This window comes from Pan troglodytes, chromosome 23 (genome assembly GCF_028858775.2).
Source record: "Pan troglodytes isolate AG18354 chromosome 23, NHGRI_mPanTro3-v2.0_pri, whole genome shotgun sequence".
Taxonomy (NCBI): Eukaryota; Metazoa; Chordata; class Mammalia; order Primates; family Hominidae; genus Pan; species Pan troglodytes.
Window position 1 is genome coordinate 27,642,776 of NC_086016.1, and position 12,044 is coordinate 27,654,819.

The window sequence follows — 12,044 nt, forward strand, 5'->3', positions numbered from 1 at the left end:
ATTTTACATTCTCATAGCACCTTGTGGCTTGTCTCTTGGAACTATAATTCTGTGCTTAGTTGCTCCTTGGGGGCTGTCACAAAACCTGGCACATAGTAGGTTCTCAGAAACATCTGGATGAGTGACTGTAGCAGGCACAAGCCCTACCCGCAGGCAGCACAGAAAGGGAACAAAGATCAAAAGGGAGGTGGTGACTTGCCCAGGGTCACACAGCAAATCTATGGCAGTGTGGACACCTGAGTCCAGACTCTTTGGTGCTCTTATGAGCCCAGAGGTGGCCGCCCGTCCCTTTACCCGCAGGTGCTTTTTCTGTTTACATCCAGAAGATCTTTTCTGAAACTCTGTGGCTGCCCTGCTGATGGAAGGCCTGAGCAAGTGGCAGAGATGTGAGCCCAGCAGAAGGCATGGCTGTCTTGGGGCCCAGCAAGGATGAGCTGGGTTAAAGTTTATCCCACTTCCTGAATATCTGAGTCATCAGACCAAGAGCAGGTGCAAGGAGTGTGATTGTGTGGGTGAGACCCCTGTGTGTCAATGGCCCCAACATTGCTACAAGGCCCAGAACAAAAGAGGCAGAAGGCCCTGAATACAGTAATTTCTCCTCCTGATGCTCCACCATGATCAGTGGCTACATTTGGGTTTCAATCGCAGCTCTGATGCTTGCCAGCTGTGTGACCTTAGGCACGTTACCTCACTACTCTCAGTCTGCTTGCCTCTTTGTGAAACATGAATATTAATAGTAACAACCTCATTAGGTAGTAATGAGAATTAAATTAGAAGATAACATGTGCCTGTAACTGCCCTATCCAGAAAAGGTGCTCAAATTGCACCCCCTGGGCAATGGCTTAATATACCTACCCAAAAAGCAATTGTAATATTTATTGCTTTGTTTACTTATTGTCTGAACACCCCTCCAGAGTGTAAACTCGACAAGGGCAGATTTCTTCTTCTTTTTTTTTTTTTCGAGACAGTCTCTCACTCTGTGGCCCAGGCTGGAGTGCAGTGGCACGATCTCGGCTCACTGCAAGCTTTGCCTCCCGGGTTCACGCCATTCTCCTGCCACAGCCTCCCGAGTAACTGGGACTACAGGTGCCCGCCACCATGCCCGGCTAATTTTTTGTATTTTTTTTTAATAGAGACGGAGTTTCACCGTGTTGGCCAGGATGGTCTCGATCTCCTGACCTTGTGATCGGCCCATCTTGGCCTCCCAAGGTGCTGGGATTACAGGAGTAAGCCACTGCACCCAGCCGACAAGGGCAGATTTCTAATGGATCATGTTCACCAGTGAATTCCTGGCACGGTGCCAGGCACATAGAAGGCACTCAATAAATAGTGAATGGATGGATGAATGGGCATATGGGTGGGTGACTGAATGGGAGTGTGGATGGGTGGATGAAGAGATGCATAGATGAATGGATGGGTGGATGCGTGGGTGGATGTGTGGGTGGATGAATGGGTAGGTGAGTGGATGGGTGGGTGGATGGATGAGTGGAAAGGTGGATGTAAGGGTAGGTGGATGGGTGGATGAAGAGATGCATAGATGAATGGATGGGTGGATGCGTGGGTGGATGTGTGGGTGGATGAATGGGTAGGTGAGTGGATGGGTGGGTGGGTGGATGAATGGGTAGGTGAGTGGATGGGTGGGTGGATGGATGAGTGGAAAGGTGGATGTAAGGGTAGGTGGATGGGTGGATAGATGAATGGATGGATGGATGAATGGGTGGAAGGGTGGGTAGAGTGGGTGAGTGGGTGGATGGATGGATGGGTGGGTGAATGGGTGGGTAGATGGATGGGTGGATGGATGGATGGAAAGGTGTGTGAAAGGGTGGATGGGTTGGTGGACAGATAAAAATGGATGGATGGGTAGATGGGTGGTTGAATTGGTGGGAGAGTGGGTGGATGGATGGGTGGATGGGTAGGTGGACGGATGGATGGAAAGGCGGGTGGAAGGGTGGGTGGATGGGTAGATGGATGCGTAAGTGGATACAAGGATGGGTGGATGATAGATGGATGCATGAATGGATGCATGGATGAGTGGATGGATGGATGGATGGATGGGTAGATATGTGGGTGGATGGAAGTGTGGATGGATGGGTGGATGGATGGATGGATGGACGGGTGGATGGATGGATGGATGGAAAGGTGGATAGAAGGATGGGTGTGTGGGTGGATGGGCTGGTAGATGGATGGATGGAAAGGTGAGTGGAAGGGTGGGTGGATGAATGGATGGGCGGGTGGATGGATGGATGGAAGGATGGATGGAAAGGTGGGTGGAAGGGTGGGTGGATGGGCAGATAGATGCATGAGTGGATACAAGGATGGGTGGATGATAGATGAATGCATGAATGAAGGTATGGATGAATGGATGGATGGGTGAATAGGTGGAGATGTGGAAAGGTGGGTGGGATGGGCTGGGTGGATGGATTTGTAGAAAAAAAAATGTAAGCTTTGATTTCTGAAAACCTAGATCTCCAGCCTTGGCCTTATGCTCGTGTCTCTAATTCTCCTCCCTCTCTCATCTTGGTGTGCATAGCCCAGGTAGCTGTGAGTGCAAAGAACAATAGGATAAACATTCAGCACTCTCCTGTGGGTATTATTTTTAGTTTCCATGCTGCAGAGGTCAGAGTGTCAAATAACAAAGAGAGATCTTTTCTTTTCTCTCTCAAGGAAAGAATCGGTCATATCTGCGTGGGCAGCAGTGGAGGTGGGTGTTAGTTTGTTTGGTTTAACAGCTATTTGACTCAGACCTCCTGCCAGCAGGAGTGGGTGACCTTTCCTTGGAGCTCTGGGCACCAAGCCAAGCCTAGGAGGGCAGTTCCCTTTGCTCATGAGCTCTGTTAATGTAGCTGTGTCCTGCTGAGATTCAATTCCCACTGACTTCACTGTTGCCACCAAATGTGTGCATATGAGGGCTCTGCAGAAGTAAGAGTCACAGGGGCCTGGAATGAGAGCAGAGGAGGAGGTGCAGAAATTGAAATGCCAGTCATACACACACTGTTACATTAACTCTTTGTGGTAGACTAACATAATAATAACCCCACAAAGAGTCTGTCTCTCTGAGTCCACACTCTTTTGCAATGTACTTTGTTGCTTTTCCCCTCTTGAATTTATGACTTGCTTTGGCCAACAGAATGTGGCATGAGTGATGCTGGGTATTTTCCAAGGCTTGGTCTTAAAGGCTGCTGCAGTTTCTTTTGCTGTTTTGCAACTTTGGTTCCACCAGGCTGTGTAGAAGCCCAGTTTCACCTGTGTGGATGAGAGGCCACATGAAGAAAACTGGAGATGGCCCAGTAGACAGCCAGCACCAAATGTCAGACACTGGCAGTTGGCCTCTTCAGCTCAACCAATCCTTTAACCAAATGCAGCCTTGTGAATGAACTCAGGCAAAACTGGGGGAGGAACTGCAAAAGCAACCCAAAGCATCAGGAGCCACAAGGCGATGTTGTCTTAAGGCACATCGTGGGGTGGTTTGCAACCCAGCAAAGGCTAATGAAATGCTTCTGTAACAAACATCCCCAAAACTCGTGGCTCAAATGATAAAAATTTTCTTCTTGTTTCCATCCCAGTCTGGTGTGGATGAAGACTTCTGCTCCATGTAGTCATTGAGGAGCCCACATTTCTTCTATACTCTAGCTTTTATCATATTACAAGGTTCCTCTAGTGAATCCTTAGGCAATGAGGAAAGAAAGCGCATGGAAGATGTCCCAGGAGGCTCAGGGGTGAGGCATGGAAGTGACCCATGTCACTCCTGCCTCCGTTCGGCTGGTGGAACTCAGCCTTGTGGCTAGGTGGATAGGAAGAAGAGGGAAATGGCATAGGAAACAACTAGCCAGTTCCAACCTCCCTTGCCAGACTCTGGGCTCAGCGCTTCGTCCTCAGCATCTCATTAAAGACTCATAGTCACCCTTTGGGATAGGGACTATTCAACAGTCACCCACAGATTTGCACAGCTGTCCAACTTGAGCCAGTGATGAATAAAGACAGATATGGATGCTGTTCTCTCATGGAGCTTACATCCTAGGGGAGAAGTCAATCCCTAAATAAGGAAACTAATAGATAAATAATTTCAGAGAGTGATACATTCTATGCAACACATATCAGAGTGGTGTTTTAGAGTGAGGGGTGCTATTTTGGATAGAGTGGGCAGGGCAGCTTTCTGTGAGGAGGTGACTAAATTAAGATCTTGCTGTGAAGATGTTTAGTTGCCTGCTACCCTCCACTTCTCCCTGAATAAAACAGCCATGCTCTACTGCTGAGTTCAGCAATATCCCTGGCTATATAAGCATGTTTCCTAGCTTCCTTGCAAGAGGGTTGGATAGGAGTAAATAAGTTGTTAGATAGACATTGCTTATAAGTTCCTTAAAAGAGGAAAACTCAACTCAGAGGTGAGAATAATTTTGCCATTCCTTCCTTTTTCCTGTCTATAATGCAGATGTGATGGCTGGTGCTGCAGCAGCCATCAGGCACCATAAGGTGAGATGCTAAGAATGGTAGAGCAGAAAGACACAAGGAGCCTTCGTCTTGTGTGGAAACACTATACTGCCCTGGATGTCATCCTTCTACACTTCTTTTGTATGAGGGAAATAACCATGGTATATCTTGTTTATACCATTATTATTTGGAACTGCTGTTGCTGAATGCAATTCCTACATAATACAGGCTGTATAATGGGATTTTATGATGAGCAAATTGAGACTTAGAACAGTTAGCACTTCTTGCAAAGTAACATAGTGGAATTGAGGAGTTAGGATTTGAACTCAGGTCTGTGGGGCCCTAAGTTCAGAGTTTTGGTTGTAGCCCAGCCTCCCTTGGCTGGGGGTGGGGGTGGACAGAAGGAGTTAGCCAAAGTATCAACTATGGAAAGGAGTGTACTGACTGGATCAAGGATTGCTTCAAAGAGCCCCCAAATTCACTTTTATGAGGTAAATTTTTCCTTCTTGACTGTATGATCCTTATCTAGGTTCTGGGATCCTAACTTCTCTCAGCCTCATCTTCGTCCACTGCCAGGTGGGTGCATCTATCCTCTTATTGCTGTCTCAACATACTCTTGCAATACCCTCACTGTAGCAGCACTCAGTGAACCACCCTCCCAGGACCCTCACACAGACGTCTAAGCAAGCATCAGCCCAGCCCTTTGCTCCTAGTGCCAGGTTGATCCCAGGGAAGCCAAGTTAAAAAACAAATGCAAGGACATTTTGAGGGAAAAAGTCTCACTGATAGCCAAGGTAATACAGAAGCCAAGAGAAGATATTTGCTGCCAGGCAACCAGGCTGAGTTTTATGGGAGTTGGGGGTAGTGAAATGCATGCATGTCAGTCATTCGAATGCCTCTACCTCCAAAGCATGCTGCCTCCTGGAACCACTCCATTCGACTTTCCCACCCACGATTCCTCAGGCTTCCTGCAAATTGTGGGGGCCTGCAGAAGTCACACCAAGTTGCTCAATCCAAGAAATTTTCCTCTGAGCTGACAATAAACCCTTAGACTAAATTGACTCAGATTGCACACTCAGGAAGAGACTAGACACAGCTCGGCAGAAAATTGGATTTGTGCAGCTTGAAAAAGATGCTCTTGTAATTCCTCTAAAGCCTGCGAGCCACCTAAAGGGCCCTAGACATGTATAGCAGCCCATCTCTAGACCTTTGTCTGTACTGTTCCCTCAGCCAAGAAGAATTTTGCCTAGCTTTTTACATGACTGATTCTTTCTTACCCTTGAGATCTCAGGTTAAATGTCACCCCCTCAAGAAATACAAACATGTCCACACAAAAGCCTGTACAGAAGTGTTCATAGCAGCATTATTCATAATAATCCCAAAGTGGAAACAACCTAGAGTCCATCAACTGATTGATGATTCCACAAAACATGCTATATACGTGCTATATCCTTGCAACACAGTATTATTTGGCCATCAAAAAGGATTGACATCCTTTTCTTTCTTTCTTTCTTTCTTTTTCTTTCTTTCTTTCTTTCTTTCTTTCTTTTCTTTCTTTCTTTGTCTTTCTCTTTCTTTTCTTTTTCTTTCTTTCTTTCCTTTTCTTTTCTTTTCTTTTCTTCTTTCTTTGTCTCTTTCTCTCTTTCTCTCTTTCTGAGACAGAGTCTTGCTCTGTTGCCCAGGCTGGAGTGCAGTGGCATGACCATGGCTCAATGTAGCCTTAACCTCCCAGGCTCAAGCAATCCTAGCTCAGCCTCCCGAGTAGCTGGGACCACAGGTGTGTGCCACCACACCCTGCTACTTTTTTTTTTTTTCAGAGAGGGGGTCTTGCTCTGCTGTCCAGGCTAGTCTTTAACTCTTGGGCTCAAACTCCCAACTCTGTCTCCCAAAGTCCTAGGATTGTAAGTGTGAGCCATCGTACCTGGCAGGACTGATGTTCTGATACATGCTACAATATGAATAAACCTTGAAAGTATTATGTTAAGTGAAAGAAGTCAGGCTCAGAAGGCCACATATGGTATGATTCCATTCATAATAAATGTCCAGAATAGGAAAATCCATAGAGACAGAGAGTAGATTAGTGGTTGTCAGGGCCTTTGGGGGAAGGAGAGAATGGGCAGTGACTGCTAATAGGTGCAAGCCTTTTTTGGGGGGTGATGAAATGTTCTAAAATTAGATTGTAGTGATGATTGCACAACCTTGCAAAAATATTAAAAACCACTGAATTTTGCACTTTAAAAGGGTAACTATTACAGCATGTGAATTATAACTCAATAAATCTGTTTAACAAAATATCACTCCCTCAGAGAGACCTTCTGTGAGTCCTCTCTCTGAAGGTGGTGTTCTTTTAAAAAGTTTTTTTGAGACAGGGTCTTGCTCTGTCACCCAGGTTATAGTGCAGTGGTGCAATCTCAGCTCACTGCAGCCTCAACCTACTGGGCTCAAGCGATCCTCCTTCCTCAGGCCTGAGTAGCTGGGAGTGCAGGTGCACACCACCATGCTTGGCTAACTTTTTAAATTTAATTTTATTTCTTTAGAGATAGAGTCTCATTGTGTTGCCCAGGCTAGTCTCAAACTCCTGTGTTCAAGTGAGTCAGGAGTCTCCTGCCTTGGTCTCCCAAAGCGCTGGAATTACAGGCGTGAACCACCATGCCTGGCCTCCTGATGTTCTTTAATTCAGCCCCTGCTTTATTCAGTTCCTCATCCTGTTGGCCACCAGCTGTGATAATTTGGTACATTTATGTGTATGTTGTGTGTGTGCCCATGCACGTGTGTGGTCCTCATTTCTAGCAGCAAGCTACATAAGAGCAGGGGGCTACATCTGCCTCACCAGAACTGTTTCCCCAGCACTCAGTACAGGGATGGTTGTCAATTGAATATCTGTTGGTTGATTGAAGGAGTCCTGGCACACTGTAGCTGGAAGGGAACTGAGTGCTCATCCAATCCTTCCTGTTTGCAGATGCAGAGGCCAACTGCTCAGAGGCGGAGGGGCCCACTCAAGGACTCAGCTTTCAATGGCTGTGTTCTTTAATTTTATTCTCCCTCAGTAGTTTTCCAAAGATTTGGGAGTCCAATAAACCATTGCCCAAGTGGAACAGACAGACTGTTCTGGACTTAGCAGTTAAGTGACAAAGATAAATGAGGTTGGGGGGGGGGGTCCCCGTTGAGTTAATAGATGCACGCTCTCTTCTATAGCAATAGACGGTGTGTGGCCTTAATGTCTATAAATGCCACTCATGTAACCTTGAAGACCCAGCCTCTGCCGAGCTAGTGGCAGATGCTGCCGCAGGGAATGGGGGTTCCAGCCAACTTGGTTCCTGCTGTGGGACCCGGCTGACAGGGCACAGTAGCCCGGCTATTTGCCTCATTGTGGCAAATTACTCCTCAGTGAGCCAGCTGGCTCCTGGCCTGCAGAGCTGTGGGGTCTTTTGTGCCTTGAAGTAATTAATTATGCCATATGGCAAGGAAACACAACAAGATTTATAGCAGAGTCAGCGACAGATGGCCCCGAGAGAAAAACACAGATCTGTGGAGAGATACGGAGACGCCGGGCGTCCAAAGCCATGGGAGATGATGTTTGTCGGGGGAGTGGGGAGGGAAAGGACACTTGGCTGGGGTCCGAGGCTTTGACACTTCTTTGAGACTGTCCGTCAGAAAGCAGATCCTTTCTTCCTCCTTTGGAATTTTTAAATTTACCCCCCTCCCAGTGTAGGGGAAGAACTGGGCTCTGACTTACAGGGTGTCTGTGTGGGATGAGAGAGAAATGCCAATTGAGAGATACAGAAAAGAGTGAGAAAATCCTGGAGAGGACTGAGTTGGTGTTCCAAGAACCCACAGGCCCCCTGAGCTCTGAGAAGCTTCCAGCTTCAGTGTTCCGAGCTGCCTTCTGCATTTTGATCTGAGGAGTGATCCACCTCCACTGCCATCATCTCAGTGCCCCATCGACACCTCAAACGCAGCATATCCCAAACAGAAGTCATCCCTTCTCCCTACTCCTCATCCAGCTTCTACTGTGGTTTCTCCACCACTCCCCAGGCAAAGTCCTCCTTCTAGAATGCAAATCTAGCCATGTTACCCCTCGTTCCCCCACCACACTTACTTAATACCCACTCCCCAGCCTCTCCCCAGGGTCTTCTATATCCTTACCCCTGAGGTCCATCTCCCAGCATCCCTCCCTGGCTCCCACTTACGCCACATCTGCCATTTTCTTTTTTCCTTTTTTCTTTTTTTTTCTAGGTGGAGTTTCACTCTTGTTGCCCAGGCTGGAGTGCAATGGAGTGATCTCAGCTCACCTCACCTCAACCTCCGTCTCCATGGTTCAAGCGATTGTCCTGCCTCAGCCTCCCGAGTAGCTGGGATTACAGGCATGCATCACCACGCCTGGCTAATTGTTGTATTTTTAGTAGAGACAGGGTTTCTCCATGTTGGTCAGGTGGGTCTTGAACTCCCAATCTCAGGTGATCTGCCCGCCTCAGCCTCCCAAAGTGCTGGGATTACAGGCATGAGCCACCATGCCTGGCCACATCTGCAGTTTTCTATACTCAATATCCTATTTCACACTCTATGCCTTTATAAATGCTGTTCCCTCTACCTGGATTGCCTTTCTTCAGCTGGCTTGCCCAGAAAATCCTCGGTCATCCCAGCTCACAGATCTCTTCCTCTGTGTTTGAATAGAGTTAATCCTATGCTCCTTTCTGCTGCCACCAAAATTTGCATATTGCTTACTCATGACTCTCAGCACTTGGTTTTTACAGGTCTGATATCCACACTTGGTTTGTGGGCAAGAACTCTTCTATTACTTCCTTTTTTCTAAGTGTAATACAATGCATGGTGCACATAGTAGGCACCTTTGGGCTTCCCCTCCACCACCCAGTTTTGGGTCCTACATAATAAATGCGTGTATGCTAGAAAGATGAAAGAATAGCTGGGGTTTCAACTCTGAGGCCAGGATGGGAGTCAAAGGAAGGACATAATGGAATTTCTTCACTGACATTTGCTGTAGATTGATTGCATGGATTGATCCCAATTCATGGCCTCCCTGTATCCACACTTTTTGCAATGAGACTTTGAAGCACCTCCCATCAAGAAATGGAGTCTATTTCCCCACTATGAATCTAAGCTTCTCTTGTGACTTTGACCAATAGAATGTGATGGAAGTGATGGCATGCAGGTCCCAGTCCTTACAACCTTTCTCTCACTCTCTTGGAACTCTGCCCAGCTGCCATGTGAACAAGCCCAAGCTACTCTGTTGGAGGATGAGAGACATGTGGGTCAGAGACCTGCTGTCCTAGCTGAATCCATTCCAGACCAGCCCAATCTAGCCAATCTGCAACCCAAGTTTAGCCAGTCAATTCCCAGATAAACAGAACCATCAAGCAGACCTAAGAACTTGTGAGCTGAGTAAATCCCTGTTGTTCCAAGCCATTGATTTTTTGGGGGTGGGGCGGGGGGTGGTTTGTTATGCAGCTATAACAAATACATGATCCAATATGAGCAGAAACCCATTATGCTGTTACTTAATAATTAACTGTGACCCTTGATTGGAAAGAAGTTCCGAATGGGGCAGTCATTCTAGGGCCTTTAATTTTCCTACTGGTAAAATAAGGAGAGAAGGAGAAGAAAACAACACAAAGCTCTTACTCGTCCCACCAAGTTATGGGTCTTATGGTTGAGCTAGAACTTTTTTTTTTTTTTTTTTGAGACAGAGTCTTGCTCTGTCGCCCAGGCTGGAGTGCAGTGGTGCGATCTCGGCTCACTGCAAGCTCTGCCTCCCAGGTTCATGCCATTCTCCTGCCTCAGCCTCCCGAGTAGCTGGGACTACAGGCGCCCACCACCATGCCCGGCTAATTTTTTGTATTTTTAGTAGAGACGGGGTTTCACCATGTTAGCCAGGATGGTCTCGATCTCCTGACTTTGTGATCCGCCTGCCTTGGCCTCCCAAAGTGCTGGGATTACAGGTGTAAGCCACCATGCCCGGCCTGAGCTAGAACTCTTAACACCAAGTTGTCCAGTGTTTCTCAAACCATATCCCAGAGAGCTATTCTAGGGATATTATCAGATGTTACCAGGAGGAAAAAGGAAGATCTTTTGGCTAAACACTGACTTCATGAAAGCAACTCAAAGTCTTTGATGGAGCGAAGTGTCAGTGTCTTTAACATGCTCATTATGTATCCTAAATTTGAGAAGGAGGACTTGATGTTCAGTGCATCTCAAACATATTTTCACTACAGTTCTATGGGACACACTTTGGCAAAAAGCTTAATTGGCATAAGTATCCTTCTGGTACATCGAACCAAGCTATGGCATTCTTGAAAAGCAGTCAGTCAGCCAAGACCCAGGGCTGAGAAATGTTTATTTAGACAAGTGATTGGATTTTCATTCTTGTATTAACGGCTGGACCCGTAAGCTTACATTTTCCAGTCCCACAGAACTTACACAAGAGTCAGCCCACCAGAAATCATATCTTTCTCCTCTCCAGTCTCCAACCTATTCTAAGCAAAACATTTCAAGTTTCTTCAATTACATCTCACAAGGCTGGTCACAAACTCCCTTCATCTACCTAGATAGTCTCTTTTATTTCTTTTTTTGTAATTTGAGGAGAACCATAACAAAATTTAAGTACTCCAAGTATGGTGTCATCATCTCCTTCATTTAGATCCCAGACCTCTGTTAATATGACCTAAAAAGGATTTAGCTTCTGTGTACATGTCAATGCACTTTTGATTTACATTGAGTTTTCTTTGAACAAAAAAACCCGTGTATTCATTTAACTCATTGAAGCGTTTGCAAAATTCATCTTGTACTTGTGTCATTTTTAAGACCTAAGTATAAAGCTTTATATTTATCTCTTCTAAATGTCATCTTCTAAGATTTGCCTCCTAACTTCTGTTTAGATCTTGATTCTGAAATCCCTCATATTTCCAGTCTTTTACAGAACTCTGCCTACATCATGCAGTTTAGCATATGACCTTTGTAGTGGCTATGTGATATTCTTCCCACCCAGAAACTCTTCCAGTAACAGCACCACGACTTTCCTCTGTTAGATTCCCTTCCTCACTCCCTACAGAACTGTAGGTGGAATTGACTCCACTTCCCTTCTGGGATGTGCATGTAAGCAAGTTTTGACCAATCAGAGTGTGGTGCACCCCCCATCTCTGGTTGGTTGACAGATAGTCACATGATAAACAGCAGTGAGAGGGAAACCTTCAGTTTAATCAGGAGAGACTGGGAAAGTGGCCAGAAATGCCTCATTTTCCTCGAGGCTTGGTGCAGTAAGGATGAAAACCTGGAGCTGCTGACAGCTGTCTGACTGGTGGTCACATGCAGGGGCCTATCTGAGGGCAGTGGCAGCACAGAGGGAGGCTTGGAAGAGAGAAGAAAGTAGGGAGAGAGTCAGGACCTTGTGGCACTCTTTAACCAGTGAATGCTAGTTGAAGGCAATACAACCCTCTAGGAGGAGTTTGGAAAGTTGTCAAGGTTTTCAATTGTCTGGAGGATGTGGTTCCGACTGGAACTCTTTGGAAAACAGTTGGCATTTTCTGTTAAAGCCAAACACATACACCTACCCAATGTCCAGCAATTCCATTCCATTCTTAGGTATATATCCAACAGAGATG

At 46.3% G+C, this 12,044-nt stretch overlaps 1 protein-coding gene and 1 long non-coding RNA gene across 16 annotated transcripts in view; both read left to right on the forward strand.

Annotated features, from left to right (window-relative positions):
- The window catches only part of GRK3 (G protein-coupled receptor kinase 3), a 279,994-nt gene that overhangs the window by 37,552 nt on the left and 230,398 nt on the right, over positions 1-12,044 (forward strand). The gene's annotated exons all lie outside the window — the stretch shown is intronic.
- On the forward strand, positions 4,949-11,223 carry LOC134809744 (uncharacterized). Its single transcript, XR_010156215.1, has 2 exons — positions 4,949-5,004; positions 8,665-11,223. It is a non-coding gene; the product is annotated as an uncharacterized LOC134809744 (long non-coding RNA).